This window comes from Rhinatrema bivittatum, chromosome 7 (genome assembly GCF_901001135.1).
Source record: "Rhinatrema bivittatum chromosome 7, aRhiBiv1.1, whole genome shotgun sequence".
NCBI classification, from domain to species: Eukaryota; Metazoa; Chordata; class Amphibia; order Gymnophiona; family Rhinatrematidae; genus Rhinatrema; species Rhinatrema bivittatum.
The window spans coordinates 95,496,045-95,515,067 of NC_042621.1; the positions used below are offsets into that span (position 1 = coordinate 95,496,045).

A 19,023-nucleotide genomic window follows, 5' to 3' on the forward strand; every position below is an offset into this window, starting at 1 on the left:
CTTTGTAAAATCATATATGTCAAAAATATTGTCTGCCTCTACACAGGATCCCTTTACAGAACCAGTCTTTGAGAAGCTGCCAGCTCAACTCCAATCACAATCTTCTTCTCTTCCCTATCAGAAACGTCGGTGGTCTCCTTTTAAACAATCGCCTTCTTTTCTATCTTCAAAGGATAAATCTATACCAAAGGATTCTCCAGTAGTCCTGCAGATTCAGAGGATTCTGCTTATTCATACAGTTCTGATTCCGGATAGACAATCAGGTAGCAATGTTTTACATAAATAAACAAGGGAGAATCGATAATCAAGGTTATGCAAAAGGCTTTCAAGGTATGGAATTGGACGATAACTAGAACACATCTCTCTGCTGTTTATCTTCCAGGGAAGGACAATGTTTTCACAGACTCACAAATCGCTGCTTTCAACCTCATGTGTGGTTTCCACACCCCAGTGCAGTAAACTATGGGCCAGATTTTAAGATTTACGCGCAGGCGTCAATTTGTGCGCACAACTCGGCGCGCAGAAATCTACGCCCAATTTTATAACATGCGCGCATGTTATAAAATCTGGGGTCGGTGCGCGCAAGGGGGGTGCACACTTGTGCACTTTGCGCGTGCTGAGCCGCACAGCCTTCCTCCGTTCCCTCCGAGGCCGCTCCGAAATCGGAGCGGCCTCGGAGGGAACTTTCCTTCCGCACCCGCCCCCCAGCCCTACCTAAATCCCCCCTTACCTTTATCTGATAAGTTGCGCCTGCCTCCAGGCAGGCGTAGGTTATGCGCGCTGGCCGACGACCAGCCCGTGATCCCGGGCACAGCGGCACATGGCCACTGTGCCTGGAGGCTCCAGCCCCGCCCCCTTTTTCAAGCGCTGGGACAAACACGCTTCGCAAGGCTTATTATGCAAAATATGCTCGGCGCGCAGGAGCGGATTCTCAGGTTTGCGTGCGTAACCCTTTGGAAATCCCCCCCTATCTGTTTTACATGTGGGGAAGCTCTGAGCATAAATCTGTTAGCATCTCAAGTAAACCACAAACTACCTCTTCATTGCTCCAAGAGACCAGCACGCGATGCTCTGACTTCCAATGCATTCTCAGTTCCATAGAACAAGATGTGCATGTATGCATTTCCTCCAGTTCCTCTAATATCAAAGATGATACTAAAGTTAAGGAAAAACGAAAGGAAAAGTGATTCTAATAGTTCTATTTCGTCCTCTTCAAATCTGATTTAATTGACTTCAGAAGCCAGCAACGGCTCCTCCAATTCATCTTCACATTTTTCCAGATCTCCTAAGTCAATATGAAAGATTACTGCTTCACTCAAAACTTCAGTCTCTAGTCCTGTCAATGTGATATTGAGAGCAAAGTAGTAATGACCATACCCTACTCATATGAAGTAAAACAAGTTATATAGGAAGCTCAAAAATCAGCCACTAGATGGTCTTACAATTTTTTTCCATCTGTCAGCGAAGACAGGCAGACAGAAAAAAAAAATATTTCAGTGCCTGAACTTCTGTACTCCTCCAGTATCTGCTACATCTTTCCAATTCGGGATTAAAGCCAAACTCAGTAAGGGTACATTTGAGTGCCATAGCAACATACCATCAGCTTATGCAGGCCCAGCCTTTTTTATTTTTATTATCTGGAGGTCTCAAAGTTCATAATAAGTTGCCTTATGGGTCAGACCAAGGGTCCATTAAGCCCAGCATCCAAGTACCTGTGACATACCCAAACATTAACTAGATCCCATGTCACTGATGCCGGTAATAAACAATTGCTATTCCCTAAGTCAGCACGATTAAAAGCAGTTTATGGATGTCCCCTTCAGGAACTTATCCAAACCTTTTTTAAACCCATCTACACTAACTGCACTAACCACATCATCTAGCAACAAATTCCAGAGTTTGTGCGTTGAGTGAAAAAGAATTTTCTCTGATTAATTTTAGATGTGCTACCTGCTAGTTTCATGGAGTGCCCCCTAGTCCTTGTATTATCCGAAAGAGTAAATAACCGATTCACATTTACCCATTCAAGTCCTTTCATGATTTTGAAGACCTCTATCATATTCCCCCTCAGCCATCTCGTCTCCAAGCTGTACAATCCTAATCTCTTTAGGCTTTCCTCATAGGGGAGCTGCTCCATCCCCTTTATCATTTTGGTGCCCTTCTCTGTACCTTCTCCAATGCAACTATCTTTTTTGAGATGTGGCGACCAGAATTGTACACAGTATTCAAGGTTCGATCTCACCATGGAGCAATACAGAGGCATTATGATATTCTCCGTTTTATTCACTATTCCCTTTCTAATAATTCCTAACATTCTGTTTATTTTTTTGACTGCCACAGCACAGTGACATCATATTCTCACAGGACAAGCAGGATGGTAGTCCTCACATATGGGTGACATCACAGGATGGAGCCCAATCACGGAACACTTTTGTCAAAGTTTCCAGAACTTTGACTGGCCCCTACTGGGCATGCCCAGCATAGCACTAACCCTGCAGCCAGCAGGGGTCCCCCTTCAGACTTCTTTTTTCCGCGCAGCAGTAGCCCCGCGGTTAAGGAGCTCTACAGAGATTCCTGACAGGAATTTTCCTCACGGAATTACTAGAAATAAATTTACCCCACAGGGGTCCCACCTTTAACTTTCTCAAGCTGCGGTACTCCGGTAAGTTTTTTACCCGTTTTCCGTCTATTACCGTCAAGTTTGGCCCTAGTGGCCTACTGGCCGTTGACCGTACCGCGGCTCAATTTTTTCATGGCCATGGCGTCTGGGTTCCGTCTGTGCCCGGACTGTAATCACACCATGTCCATCACAGACCCCCACAAAGTCTGTGTAATGTGATTCGGACGTGAGCACGATGTCCTGATCTGCACCAAATGTGCCCTAATGACACCAAAAGGTCGCAAGGCCAGAATGGAGAAAATGGAACTTCTCTTCCGCACTCAAACCCCGACTCCATCCATTGCATCGACATCGTCAGAACCGGCACTGTCAACTTCCATTGCCTCACATACTATGGGAGGTCGATTGTACCATTTCAACAACAGGTGGCACTCAATCACCTCAGACCAGTGGGTCCTGGCAATCATCACTCAGGGTTATCATCTGAACTTCCTCTCCATTCCACTGGACTCCCCACCTCTACCGACATGGAGAACATCCAATCGCTCCATCCTTCTGGAACAGGAGATCTCCCACCTCCTCCAGTCCAAGGCAATAGAACCAGTACCCTGCGCTCAGCACGAACTAGGGTTCTATTCCCGGTACTTTCTAATCCCCAAAAATTGGGAGGTGTCCGTCCAATTCTGGACCTACGTGCCCTCAACAAGTACATACAGCGAGAGAAGTTCAAGATGGTAACTGTAGGCTCGCTTCTTCCTCTTCTGCAAAGAGGAGACTGGCTCTGCTCTCTCGACCTCCAGGATGCATACACTCATATTGCGATAACCCCATCTCATCACAAATACCTCAGGTTCCTAGTAGGCCCTAAGCACTACCAGTACCTAGTGCTTCCCTTTGGCCTCACGTCTGCACCACGAGTCTTCACAAAATGTCTCATAGTGGTTGCAGCCTTCCTCAGAACCCAAGGTATTCACATATACCCCTATCTAGATGATTGGTTAATCAGGGCCCCCACTCAGCAAGCTGCCCTGTCGTCCCTGTACCTTACCTTGCACACTCTAATTTCACTAGGATTTCTTGTCAACTATGACAAATCCTACTTAGTCCCATCTCAAACCTTGTCGTTCATTGGGGCAGACCTGGACACCTTGCAGGCAAAGGCCTTTCTCTCTCAACAGTGAGCTCTCACTCTCGTGTCTCTTGCACACCAGCTGCAGTCTCAGCTCTCCATGACTGCATGCCACTTTCTCATCCTCCTGGGACACATGGCGTCCTCAGTCCAGGTCACCCTAATGGCCCGCTTGGCCATGAGAGTCATGCAGTGGACTCTAAGGTCACAATGGACTCAAAGCATTCAGCCCCTGACTGACCAATGTCCGTCAGTCTCTTGCCTGGTGGACAAATCAGATCAATCTCCTCCAAGGCTTGCCCTTTCAGGCTCCAGACCCTCAAATAACTCTCACCACCGATGTTTCCAGCCTTGGATGGGAAGCCCATGTGGCAGATCTGTAGACACAAGGATCTTGGTCTCCAGAGGAAGCCAAACACCAAATAAATTTCCTGGAGCTTTGAGCAATCAGATATGCTCTCAGGGTCTTTCAGGATCGCCTCTCAAATCAAGTCATCCTGATCCAGACGGACAACCAGGTGGCCATGTGGTACATCAACAAGCAGGGAGGGACAGGCTCCTACCTTCTGTGTCAGGAAGCTGCACAGATATGGGCGGAAGCCCTCTCCCACTTGATGTACCTCAGGGCCACCTACTTGCCAGGAGTGGACAATGTGTTGGCAGACAAGCTGAGTCGCGCCTTTCAATGGCACAAGTGGTCTCTCAACCCCTCGGTAGCGAATTCCGTCTTCCAACAATGCGGTTATCCTCAAATAAACCTCTTTGCGTCTCCTCAAAACCGCAAAATAGAGAACTTCTGCTCTCTCATTCGCAGCAAACACTCTCAGCCCAGAGACGCATTCTCCCTCTCGTGGACAACCGGTCTGCTCTATGCATTCCCTCCACTTCCTCTTCTCTCGAAGACTCTCTGGAAGTTACGTCGGACAAGGGAACCATGATCCTGATAGCACCTCACTGGCCACACCAAGTATGGTTTCCAATACTTCAGGATCTCTCCATCCGCAGGCACATTCCTTTAGGAAAGGACCTGCTTCTGATCACTCAAAACAACGGGTGCCTGCGCCACCCCAATCTTCAAGCCTTGTCCCTGACGGCATGGATGTTGAAAGGTTAATCCTTCAGCCACTTAACCTTTCTGAACCAGTTTCCCGTGTCCTGATTGCTTCACTGAAGCCTTCCACGAGAAAATCTTACTCTTACAAATGGAACAGGTTTACGTCATGGTGCTCTTCTCAGTCCCTTGACCCCTTTACCTGTCCAATCCCGAAGTTTCTGGACTATCTCTGGTACTTGTCAGAGTCAGGTCTAAAAACTTCTTCCATCAGAATGCATGTCAGTGCGGTAGCCACCTTCCATAAAGGTGTCGAGGATGTTCCTATATCAGTACATCCCCTTGTAACACGTTTTCTGAAAGGCTTGCTTCACCTCAAGCCTCCTCTACGTCCTCCGGCCCCTTCTTGGGACCTCAACCTGGTTTTGGGTCGGCTCATGAAACCACCATTCGAGCGTCTTCACTCCTGTGATCTTCGCTATCTCATATTGAAAGTGATTTTCCTTCTGGCAATCACTTCGGCTCGCAGAGTTAGTGAATTACAGGCTCTAGTTACCTATCTGCCTTACACTAAACTTCTGCAGGACCGGGCAGTACAGCGCACTCACCCTAAATTCTTACCTAAGGTAGTTTCGGATTTTCATCTAAATCAATCCATCATACTACCTACCTTTTTTCCCAGGCCCCATTCCAATCCAGGAGAGCAGGCTCTGCATACCCTTGACTGTAAACGGGCTCTAGCGTTCTACCTAGAGCGTACAGCTGCCCACAGGAGAAGCACTCAATTATTCGTCTCTTTCCATTCCACCAAATTGGGGCAGCCTGTGGGTAAGCAGACTCTCTCCTCCTGGTTGGCGGACTGCATATCCTTTTGCTATCAGCAAGCAGGCATTCCACTTCAAGACCATGTTAAGGCACACTCTGTGAGGGCCATGGCAACTTCAGTAGCACACCTCCGATCCGTGCCGCTTCCTGACATTTGCAGGGCTGCCACCTGGAGTTCTCTCCATACCTTTACAGCCCATTATTGCTTGGACAAAGCTGGAAGACAAGATTCCATCTTTGGCCAGTCTGTCTTGCGCAACTTATTTACAACGTGACGTACCAACACCCTTCTGCCTGCCTGGTGGGGTTCAAGATGCCCTCTACCAAATTCCACCCCAGTTGTTGTGCCTGTGGCACGTCTTTGGGTACATTTGGTGTATGTTCGGACATCCTCAGCTCGGTACTCACCCATATGTGAGGACTACCATCCTGCTTGTCCTGTGAGAAAGCAAATGTTGCTTACCTGTAACAGGTGTTCTCACAGGACAGCAGGATGTTAGTCCTCACGAAACCTGCCCGTCGCCCCGCAGTGTTGGGTTCGTAACATTTTCTTATTTTATTTTCGGCACTACCTGTAGCTTTTTAACAAGACTGAAGGAGGACCCCTGCTGGCTGCAGGGTTAGTGCTATGCTGGGCATGCCCAGTAGGGGCCAGTCAAAGTTCTGGAAACTTTGAAAGATGTTTTCCATGATTGGGCTCCATCCTGTGATGTCACCCATATGTGAGGACTAACATCCTGCTGTCCTGTGAGAACACTTATTGCAGGTAAGCAACATTTGCTTTACGGCTGGTAACTCCTAATATGAAACCTAACATCATGTAACTACAGAACGGCTTATTTTTCCCTATATATGTCGCCTTGCACTTGTCCATATTAAATGTCATCTTCCATTTGGATGCCCATTTTTCCAGTCTCACAAGGTGGTCCTGCAATTATGATTTAACAATTTTGTGTCATCTTCAAATTTAATCACCTCACTTGTCATACCCCTTTCCAGATCATTTATAAATATATTAAAAAGCACAGATCCAACTACAGATCCCTGAGGCACTCTGCTGTTTACCTTTTCCACTGAGAAAATTGTCCATTTAATCCTACTCTGTTTCCTGTCTTTTAACCAGTTTGTTATCCACGAAAGGACATTGCCTCCTATCCCATGACTTTTTAGTTTTCTTAGAAGCCTCTCATGAGGTACTTTGTCAAATGCCTGAAAATCCAAATACACCACATCTACCAGTTCATCTTTATCCACATGCTTATTCACCCCTTCAAAAGAAAATGTAGCAGATTTGTGAGGCAAGACCTCCCATGCTGGCTCTGACCCATTAGACCTTGTCTATCTATATGACCTGTGATTTTGATCTTTAGAATAGTTTCCTTGATTTGGTTGTCACAATGTACTGTATTTCTTTTTGCTTCCAAACTGCTGGAATTCATCTTCCAGGCAAAGTAAAAGCTCATCAAGTGTAGGCAACTATACCTCCATCACCCACCTACGTTCAGCATCCATACAGGACACTTGTAAAGCCACTTGGTCATCCATACATACCTTTACTAATTATTATTATCTAAACCAGGATTATTGCAATGATAGTAGTTTTGGTCAAGCAGCATTATTTAGATAACAGCTTCAACTTTTCTTCCAGCCTCTTAAGTTAGGTTGTTAAATTTGGTTTACAAGCAAACAATTATTAATTGTAATCCTTAGCTTGGGATTCTGCACTTGTGTGGTTATTTTGTTGCTGTTTGACCATGGAGAAATTGAAGTTGCTTACCTATAACCAATGTTCTCTGTGGACAGCAGAAGAAATCAGGCACACAATCCCACCTGCCTCCCTGCAACGAGACTCACACAGTGGCGGCAGCACAAGAATACCCCTGTATCCTTAGAAGATTTATTTATTCTTTTAAGCTCGAGAAGAACATGCACTATTATTGGCATCTAATATGATGTCATCTACTTGTGTGGCAGATTTTTTTTCTGCTGTCCACAAAGAACACCTGCTGCAGGTAAGCAATTTCCAATTTCTCTTAGACATGCCCTCTCCCAGAGCAGCCAGGCTATCAATGACTTGAGAATGCTCCTTCTCCATATCCGGCCCCACACTCTGGAATACTCTCCCTTTATCTCTGAGGCTCACACAAGATTCTAAGCAGTTCCTAAAATCTTATTTGTTTAGTGATGCTTTCCAGCAATCTAAGTTTATTTTATTTATTTATTTTAAAAAATGTATATGCCGCATCATCTAACATTCTGAGCGGCTTACAATAAAACATACATAATTATTTGTAACAAAACTACATAAATTTCAAACTTCATAAAACAAAATAAAATACATAAACAGAAAAGATAAAAATGTAAAACAAAATTAAATAAAACAAAATAAAAAATAAAATGTCCCACATTTGCTCACAAAGCTGATTAATATTCATGCCAATCATACATTAAAGAATGCAATCTCAAACAAATGTGTTTTAAGCTGCTTTTTAAAAGACTTAAAACACACCTGCTTATGTAATAAGGATAGTTCCACAACTCAGCACCAGCAACAGATAATTTATCTCAGGAGTCTATCAGATGAATTATTTTGTGATTCAGAATATCCAGTAAACACTGCCCCTCTGATCTTAAATTTCTAACTGAATAATGAATCTTTAAAAGAATATTAAGACAAACAAGAGCGTCATGGCTTAGGGCATTATATATTAAAGTTAAAATTTTGTATTTAATTCCATATTCAGTCGGAAGCCAATAAAAAGATTTTAAAACGGGTGAAATGTGTTCAAACTTTGAAGTGCCCGTTAAGATTCTTGCAGCAAAGTTCTGAATCATCTGCAAGGATCATAAAATATATTTTGGCAACCCTAGAGATTAAGAATTACAATAATTCAAATTTGAGAAAATTAAAATTTGTAAAACCAGACAAAAATTAGAAAAGCCTAAATATGGTTTTAAGTGTCTTAACATCCTTACCCCTAAGATTCATCAAAATGCTATAATATCACAGAGAGAGAGAGAGAGAGACTATTTCTAAGGCTCTCATTGTAGTCAACTATTTAAATTTCTATAGGAGGGCCATCTAATAGCTCAAGGTGAGGTGTTGGTGGGGGTTTAGGGGCCAGTTTTACATGCAGAGTGAGACGTATGAATAGCACAGTGAAGATTTGATGTCATTTGGAGTGAGGAAAGTCTCACAAAGATGATATTTCTACAGTGTTGTCTCGCCCTAGCTTGATTGGTTCTATAACAGGGTACCATCAAGCTAGGCCAAGATAACAGTAGAAATTGCATCTTTGTGAGAATTTCTTCACTCCAAAGGACTTCAAACACCGAGGTGTACTGGGCTGTTCATACATCTCACTCTGCATGTAAAACTGGCCCCTAAACCATCACCAGGCCCTCCTATAGTCATATAAATAATTGAATACTGTGAAGGCCTCCCCAGAGGCTGGCGCTCTCTCTCTTTCTCTGTCTCAGAGATGAACCTTGGGGTACTCCTGTATCAAGTGGGATCCAAGGTGAGGTTGTGGCATCTAATATTACTTAGAATACTCTATCAGAAAGATAGGAAGTAAGCGCCATTGTAGGACTCTCTCTCTAAGTCCCCGGTTACTGCACTCCCTGTTTTCACTGTTTTAGTTTGTTGTTTGACTGTTTGTAATGTTTTTATGAGCGTAACCTTTGTACCCCACCACTGACTGTTCCTGGAAGTGCGGGCAATTAATTAATTAATTAATTAATTAAATAGACTTCACTATCTCAGGCCTCATAACTTCTAGTAATTTATGTCCATGCCATTATGATTCAAATCCAATCCTGAGGTTTCGTTTAACTATTTCTTTATGGCTTTTGCACATTTTAATAGTCAAGCAGTTCATAGGCAGTCCTGGTTTTCTGTCACCTTGACCTTCAAGGACCAGAAGGCATTAGAACAGGGAATTAAAAAAAACAAACCCAAAAAAACCCAGGACTGCCATTCCACTAAATTGTCATGGTACCTTAAGATTTGGGATATTTTAGTAATGAAAAAATTGACCAGGCTAAAAATAACAGAATAGTCAAATATTACTCTGTATAGAATTATTCATTGAATTTGCAGATTGCAGTTGGCATACCACAAAGTCACTCTTCATCCTTGTTTCCCCTTATAAATACTTATCCAGTTTTCCTGTGTAACTGCAGCCGCCTTGTAGATTCTGACTTTGCTCATGGCTTTGACAAACAAGTGTCTGTCTGCATTTTTTGATATGTATTCCAATAAGCAGAAGCTCTCTGCAAAGATGGTTATTTCTACTTCTCACTCTATTACCTGCATATCTGTATATGCTTTGTCTGAAATGACCACCTTGCTTACCTGTAGCAGGTGTTCTTCATAGTCCTCAAGATATTTGGCCACACAAGTGGGTGACATCTGATGGCAAAGAGGTGGAGGTCTTCTTCCACAACTGTAAAAAAAAACAAAACAAAAAAAACCTAAAAAGGCTTTACTTAACCTGCATGGGACTTCCTGCCCAGTCCATGCCATGTGAGGTGCCCTCGATCCTTTATAAAAGCTTAAGAAGCCAACTCCAAGAAGGGATGGATGGAAATGTGTGACTGATTATATTATGGTCTAGATTTACCAATGTCACAGGGCTCCCTGAATGGGGGGCGAAGTGGGGGGCAGGCCTGCGAAAGCCAGCAGCGATCGCACCTCTGTGGTGCCGGCTTTCACACCCAATAGCGCCATCATAAAAGGTGGTGCTATTGGGCGCGAAATGGGCAGCGAAAAGGCTCCTTACCTTTTCGCCGTCCACGCTGTCTTCACGGCGTCTGCCCCGACTCTTCCTCTTCCGGGACAGATGCCGCCCCGACTCCGCCCCTTTTTAGCTATCACGTGCGAAAAGTGACTTTTCGCGTGCAAAACTTCCCTTTTTGCGTTTGCTAGCTTTAAAAAATGACCCCCTAAGTCTTTTCCATCAGCAAGCATGATGAATCAGCCACAAGTGGGAATCTCTAGTTAAGGGGTATCTTTCAACAAATTGGGGGAAGACAATGAACCACTAACAGGCAAGATAACTTTTTCTTCTTTTCTGCATAGGGCCATCCCCTTTTCAGTTTTATTCTTTTTTAAAGAGGTTATCTGAAATAATAAAAATGGGCCTGGAGGCAGGTGAGGATTGACGGTTACTGCCTGGAGATAATACCCTTATTCAATAAACATACACACGGTTAATGCGACTCCAACATTGCTCTAAGCTTCAACGGCAAGAGGAAATGTGGAAAAAGATCTGCATTCACAAAAAAGCGGGGAGTAGCTGGCTTGTTACTGCGGTTACTACCCCAAACCAAATAAGCCTGGTACTTCACTTTCAATGCATATCCAGCATAACTCTCTGCTTCAACGGCAGGGGAGAATGACTGATACATCACGCATATCCAGCATAGCTGTCTGCTTCAACGGCAGGGGAGAAAGTCTCATAGTTCACTTTCAATGCATATCCTGCATAACTCTCTGCTTCTATGGCAGGGGAGAAAGTCAGATACTTCACTTTCAGTGCATATTCAGCATAACTCTCTGCTTCAACGGCAGGGGAGAAAGTCAGATACTTCACTTTCAATGCATATCCAGCATAACTCTCTGCTTCAACAGCAGGGGGAATGAAGAAAAGTAGATCTATATACAGACAACAACCAACAAGGTCTGAATTATTTAGTCTGGGTAAACAAATAAGCATGGGTATAGCTTGCTTATTGCGGCGGTTACTACCCCTAACTAATTAAGCTAGATATTTCACTTAGAGGCAGTTCCAACACTGTTCTCTACATTAATGGTGGGGGTGGAAGGGAAATAGAATCAAAAGGTTACTAAGAGCCAAGAGTAACAGATAAGAATGAGAAAAAAAAAGTGCAAAACTTGCTGGGCAGACTGGATGGGCCATTTAGTCTTCTTCTGCCGTCATTTCTATGTTTCTATGTCTATGAATAGAATGTTACCTCTCGAGGAATCCATGAAGGACAGACTGACCAAACCGATTTGGATTTGATTTTGGATTTACTTACTCACCTTTCTAGACCTGAGCTCAAAGTGAGTTAAATTTAGGTACAGTAGGCATTTCCCTGCCTCAGAGGGCTTACAGTCCTAAGGGCCTGATTTACTAAGCTTTTTTTTCCCCCATAGACACGGAATGAGAGAGAAGCTTTAGTAAATAGCCTCTAAATTTGTACCTGAGGGTGCAGGGAGCTGCCCAAAGTCACAAGGAGTGTCAGTGGGAGAAGCAGAATTTGAACCCTGATATCCCTAGTTCTTAGCCTGTAGCTCTAACGCTAGGCGGCTACTCCTGTTGTTGCATTAGGAGTCAGTGTCCAAACAATAATGGGAAGTAAAAAAGTGTGGACAGACATCCATATCACAGCCTTGCCAGTCTCCTCAATAGAAGCTGATCTTAGATGGGCAGCCAATACAGCCATAGCGCTACCATTATAAATCTTAATGCGTTTGTCTAGAGTTAGATCTGATTGAGCATAAAAGAAAGAGATATCTGCTATCCAATCCGATATGGTATATTTGATTATGGCAAATCCAGGCCTGTTTGGATCAAATGAAACAGCTGGGAGGACTTTCTAAGGGTCTTGGTCCACTCCATGTAGAAAGCAATTATTTTGTTTTGCAATCCAAACTATTCAAGGCTTCTTGACTTTTGTGAGCATGAGGCCTGAGAAGGAATTTTAGAAGGAATTTTAAAGGGATTATAAAGCTAAGTGGGACTCCGACCCTGTGCCCCATCTCCACCACTTCTGGGAAGCTATTCTGTGTTTTCATCTCCCTCTTCATAAATATTTCCTTAGATTACTCCTGATTTTACCATTTTTTATCCTCATCCCATGAGCCTACTTTGAATTAAGAGACCTGCCCCCTGTACATTTAAACCTTGAAGTTATCTAAATGTCTCTATCTTATCTCCCCATTTCTCCAGGGTATACATGTTTAGATCTTTAAGCTTTTCTCAAAGAATCAGTGCAAAGCTTAGAGGTCCTACTTGATCAAAACTTCAATGTGGAAACACATATCTCCAAAGTAGTAAAAACCTCATTCATGCACCTGTATCAGATCTGTCAGTTACAGAACTACCTAGATAATCACAATCTGGCTACAGTAATCCATGCGCTAATCACCAGCAGAATAGACTACTGCAATTCCTTACTCACTGGCATCTCCCTATACTATTCAAAATGCCTCCAGCTCGTACATAATACAGCAGTAAGAATTCTAATAAGAGCAAAAGCATCTGACCACAGAAAACGTATTCTATCTTGACTGCACTGGCTACCAATAGAGAGCAGGATCAAATTCAAAACACTCTGTTTTGTCTTCAAGTGCATGAACAAACAGGCCCCAGAATATCTCTCTCAACTTCTTCTCTCTTATGCCCCCCAAGAGAAAATTTAGATCTTCCCAACTGGCTTTACATTCCACCCTGCATCTGGCTTCTGTTAGACTGTTCTGCACCAGACGTTGGGCCTTTAACTGTTATGCATCAAAGATCTGGAGCATGCTTCCATTATCCCTACACTTGGGGCCCAGCTACCTCATCTTCAGGAAGAAAGCTAAAGCATGGCTTTTTAGCCAAGCAGTCCCAATAGAAATATCCTGTCCACAAAAGTATTCCAATTTCTACCTCAACTATAAAAGAACCTAGCTATTAATCTGTCTTTAAATACAGAGACCCTCAACCAATATTGTTTATTGATCTAATGCTATTGTAACCTGTTTTAAATTTATTGTAATCTGCTTTGAGGTCATTCATGGCAAAAAAAAAGCGGAATATCAAATACCAATTAGTAAAATAGATAATAAATATCCTCATATGCTTTATGATGATAACTCTTAACTCAGTTTTTCATATTTATTCCCTTGCTCTTCTAAAGTATGCTCATGTTTCTGGTTTCAAGACTTCAGTTCACCAGACAAACCTAAAACTTTATCAGTTCACTGGGTGATAGATCTCTCCAACAAAGTAATAGCAGACCATAAGGACTGCAAAGTTACCACCGACGGTATGCACTAGATGAGCGTTCCATGGTGAAGGTACAGATAATAGTCCTTCGTTTTGTGATCTAAGTGTTCGTTGTGGTGTGTATTGTTTGAGAGTTACGCCTAATAAGCAGGATTTACTATCATCGATTATGTTGAAGATGAGTGTTAGCACTTTGTAGTGTATGTCTGGTATCTGTAGTCTTTCAAGGAACAAATTTCCTCTGACAGTTCTTTATAGGTTTTAAAGGGGCGATGGAAGCAAGAGAACTACTTACAATATTGATCCGATCAGAGACACCAGTATCAATATTCAAGAAACAGAAAGAAGACAAGTTTGTACTAATGGCTTCACTAAGGAATTCCAGATTAATTAATTCTCTGGATGTATGATGCCTACTATTGCTACAACTTACAGGGGTAGGGGCAGTAGCACATGGAACTTTAAATTAATTAAAAAATGGTCTGACCAAGGCACAAGTGTGATATCAACTGTCTCAACACTATAGTTTGCAAAACAACTGTTAACAAAAAATAAACCCAAGATGTTACCAAGATTATGGGTAGGCACAGAAATGAGTTGAATCCACCCAAGAGTGGAAAGATTCTGGGGTGAGGCAATCTCCTGATCAGTGTGCAAATTAAAATCCCCTAGGATTATCATCTTATTCAAGTTGGCTTTAGACAAAACCATCAACTCGAAAAAAGGGGAAAGGTCACGAAAAAGTAGCATTATTGGGCAGTATACTAGATATAAACAATAGACTTTGACTGATGACAAACAGGGCAGCAGCATTTTCTTTCTAAATATTTTATACATAAATATAATGAAGTCTAAAAGGAAGGAAAAATGTTATCTGTGCATATATACTGTATGAATAGCCAGCACAAAACTACACCTAGTGGACTGCTAGCCAGCACACGTCAGCATACAGTGACGTAAACTCTGGGAAAACGAAACTTAGACTGGACTTATTCTCTGAAAGTACCTGTAGGAGGGCACCTGTTCATAGTAACAGAGCACGTACACATGCTAAAATGTATTAATTGGCTATAAGATAATGGGTGGGCATTTGCAGACATCTGTTGATTGGCTGAAAGAAACCCTTAAATTGCTGAACACGCACGTCAGATCTCTGAGCAGGCTTAGAACTATATACCACTTCTTTTGTGTTGCTTCTGCACCTGGAGGAACCACGCCGTCCTCCATAAATAAACCTCTCACTTTTATGACTCTTTAGAGCTGGGTTTTATTGGGTCTATTAGTCAGGGTCTTACCGCCTATTTACAATACCCAGAGATAGTATCCTGTTTTAATTAATTTGTTTATGTGCTTTTTCATTGTTATGTTCTCATCAATTTGTATTCCTATGTCTCATACTTGTTCAGAGGGTGTGATGAGGAAGTTACCCAAGTCTAGGAATGGTGATTTATTTATAGATTTGGTTTCTCTTTAGCCAAACGATTTCAGATTTATTTTTGTTTAGTGTTAGTTTTAGCCGAGATAGCTTTTGCTATAATGCTTTTCATGTATGTCGATAGTTTCACTGCTGTATTTTCAATTGATTTATCAATAGGAATGTAGAATTGTATGTCATCAGCATATAGGAAAAAGTTGATTTCTAGATCTGCTAGTAATTTGCATAGAGGGAGCATATAGATGTTGAAGAGTGTCACCGAGAGTGCAGTGCTTTGAGGGGTGATACCTGTATCGATCAGGAATGTGTCAGATAGGTTGTTGCCCAGTTTAACTTGGAAAGTCCTATCAGCAGGGAAGGAGGAGAACCATTTGAGTGCACTTCCATCTATTTCAATTTTTTTCATCTATTGGCATAGCAGAGTGTGCTCGACCATGTCGAATGCTGCTGTTAAATCTAATAGTACCCAAGATGTAGGAATCAGCATTGTTAAGCTCTTTTTAGCACAGAGATAAGAGCAGAGATTCTGTCGAGCAATATTGTCTGAATCCAAACTGGTTCGGGTATAGAATGTCATTATCTTCTAGGGTATTTTCCAGTTGCGATAACACAGCTTTTTTCAGAACTTTTGCGATAAATGGTAAGTTGGGTATTGGTCTGTAGTTGTCCCAATCGTCTATTCTTCCATTTTTATTTTCTAAGATTGGTTTGATTACAGCTTGTTTCGCTTTGTATGGGACCAACCCTTCTGAGAGTGAGTGGCTGATTATGGTTGTGATTGTTGGAGTGATTGTTATGTATAGTTTTCAGAGAACTTGCTGTAATTGGGTCTAGAGGATAGATAGCAGGTTTAATTTTGGAAATAATTTGATTTATTTCTGGTTTTGTTGCTACATCGAAAGTGTTCCATGTGGGACTTCCAGGATTTTCTTCACGTTTGTTTGTTAGTGAGTTCAGGAGCAGATTGCCCTATTGGGGGATGGGGGATCGGGCATCCCCCGGTGGGCCAGTCGCTCTAGTCACGTGGTCTGCAGAGCGTGGCAGACCACATGGTATCTTCTGGGCCGGCCTGGGCGGCGAATCCCCGGGCCTGTCGTCAGCGGGAATCCACCCCTGAGTGAGTTAGTGGGGAATTTCAGAGATGCAGAATACAGTAAGGTTTTTATCTTGTAACAGATCATTTATTAGTGAAATTTTTTTTGCAAGTGACTAAACATTCAATAGTAGTATTGTAAGTATTAGGCGAGACGGGGTTGTGGGAGAGTTGTTAATCCTCAAGTGTAGGATTTGCTTTGTGTTCCTTTTTTTGTTCTGCAGTTTGCAGTTTGTGTTCCATTGTTAGACTAGTTTTAATTACTAGTAAAGGTTACAGAGAAACTGAATCATGGTGTATAGTCAAGAGGGCAGTCGAATTGTGGGTACAGGGGGCAGTTGATGAGTGGGAGCAGGCTGACTGGCGCCTGTGCGTTTCTTCCCTTACCTTTGGCGATGGAGCTCCCCGTTCTGCGGTCTCCCAATAGTGTCTCTCCTAAGTCTTGGCAGGTGTGGATTTGAGCCACACCAGCCAAGACTTAGGAGTCTCTTGGTGCAGGGTGGATTGTGTGCTGGTTGGTATGAGGGCTTAATGTCACTGTCGCCAATGTCATCTGCAAGCTTCCTTGCTTCTAGAGCGAGAAGAGAGGAAGCACTTTTTGTTGCTCTCGGGTTCAGCCTGTGTCTTTCGTCTCGGTTAGGGGACTTAGGGTCAAGTCCTAGTGTGCAGCACGATGACTTTTTTGTATTTTTGCATACTCTAGAGTTTCACTTCAGGCACGTATGAAGGGATGCACAAAGGGGCAGGCTCCTTTGTCGCTCTCCTTTGTGTGCGCGACAAAGTGCATGTGCCCTATGGCACAAGCGCCTTTGGTGTCACCTCAGTGTGTTTGATGGGAAGGTGGGCAGGCTGGTCTCATCAATGCCGGTCTCTCTTGTCACCTCCTCATTTCACAGGGGGGAGGAGGTGTGTCCCTCTCTCCACCCCCCAGTGTCAGTGCTGTTGCCGGTGGAAGGGCTCGCAGTGAGGCCAGGTAGGCCTTCTCGCTGCCTTCAGTGTCGCAACGGTGTGTTTATAGTTGGGGGCAGTCTTTCCACCTCACACTCTCCAATTTGTCCTCCTCCCTTCTCCCATGTGTGTGTAGGGGGATAGTGGTGGTATGTGTGGGTGTGAGGGAAGTGTATTTGGGGTGGGGGGGTGTGCTAGAGGAGTAAGCGATGGTGTGGAGGGGGCTGGGGGGTTGTGAGGTGTGTGTTTGTGTATGTCATGCATTCTTTCCCCCTCTCCCCTCCCTTCCATACTCTTTATCACCTCGCCCCTACCTTTCCCTCTCACACCCCTCCAGTTCAGTCCCACTTCAATCTGCTTCCTGCCTCTGGTGGTGCCTGGGAAACCACATCAGCCATTTTGCTGCCAGCCCCACGATGTGGTTCTAATCCCGTCTTCATTCTTCCCTTAACCCTACTGTACTCCTCCCACGCTACCTTGAGTCACTTCCTGCCAATTGTGGGGCTTGGGAATCCTCATCTGCCTTCCCGCTGCTACTAATCCCACCTCCCCTGCTCTCACTGCCTGAAGTAGATAGCAGTAGCTGGTCCCCCGACTCCAGGTGAGCATTGCTGTGCTTGCACATGCATATATACATCATGATGCCCAACCTGAGCCCCTAATATGCTTATGTATTATGCTTGTAACACTCTTATGCCTTCCCAGTTACTCAATCATACTATGGACTGCTTATCCTGTAACACTCTTATGCCTGTAACACGCCTATGCCTTCCCAGTTACTCAATCATACTATGGACTGCTTCTCTAACCAAATTATGGTCTATGTACCATTGAATATTGTAAATAGTTTCTCAGTTACTCAGTTTATCTTGTTATTGTAAGTTACTGTACACTTTGTTCCTGTTCTATGTAAGGGCATTCCCAACTAGTTATAAGTTACATGTGAACTGATACGATGTGCAAACGGCTGTCGGTATATAAAATTCTCTAAATAAAAATAAATAATATTTGTATAACATACAGAGAGAAGCCATTTAGCATTTTCATTAAAAAGAAATTTCCAAGAAAACCAGAACTGGAGGTAAATCTTATAGTGTTGTAGTACTGTAATGCAGTTCTCAAACCTGATCTGAAGGCATATCTAACCAGTTTGAATTTCAAAATATCCATAATGAATATGCAATAGCTACAATAGCCTACTTTGGAAACACAGTATATGCACATTTATGTTATGTAGTATATATTGGTAGTTTCTCTATCAGACTAACAGGACAGCTAGTACCCAGATGCTTCAGGATATGAGTTAGAAAGCAGTTATGGAGCATGTGTTGCACGGGAAATTGGGATTCTGGCAGATGTGCCATCATTACAGAACACACATCTGACAAAAATGAGACCGTATGTTCTCCATTGCTGGCCCTTCACTTTGGAACTCTCTACCTGAATCTCTACATCTGATCACTGAAACTAAGAAATTCAAATGTGACCTCAAAACATGGTTATTTCAAAATGCTTACAATCTAACTTAACCTTCCTGATATCTTCACCTGCCTCTACATGGACATTCTCAGTATTAATTGAATTACAGATTTCATCACCACTACCTTTCTAATCCAGCCCTAAGATGTGTATCTGATACACCCCTTCTCTATAATCTCACCAGCTAACACCTTCTCTCTTCCCTCTCCCCATATCCCATTAGCACCTCTAAGCTCCTCTTGTGATAAAAATGTTTCCTCTTCCCTGTTACCTCATCCCTTTATACCTCCCCTTCCATGACCACCCTAATCTATGTACGTGCCCTTCGCTAAATGTATGATATATGATCACTTTGAATTACTTTAATTGGCTACTTATAATATTGATGTCATGATGTAAACTGTTGTGACCTTCACTTGTTACAATGGTATATAAAATGGCTA

The 19,023-nt window shown here is 43.0% G+C and overlaps 1 protein-coding gene across 4 annotated transcripts in view; it reads left to right on the top strand.

Annotated features, from left to right (window-relative positions):
• Positions 1–19,023, top strand: part of CPNE2 (copine 2) — a 455,723-nt gene that overhangs the window by 424,295 nt on the left and 12,405 nt on the right. The window lies entirely within an intron of this gene.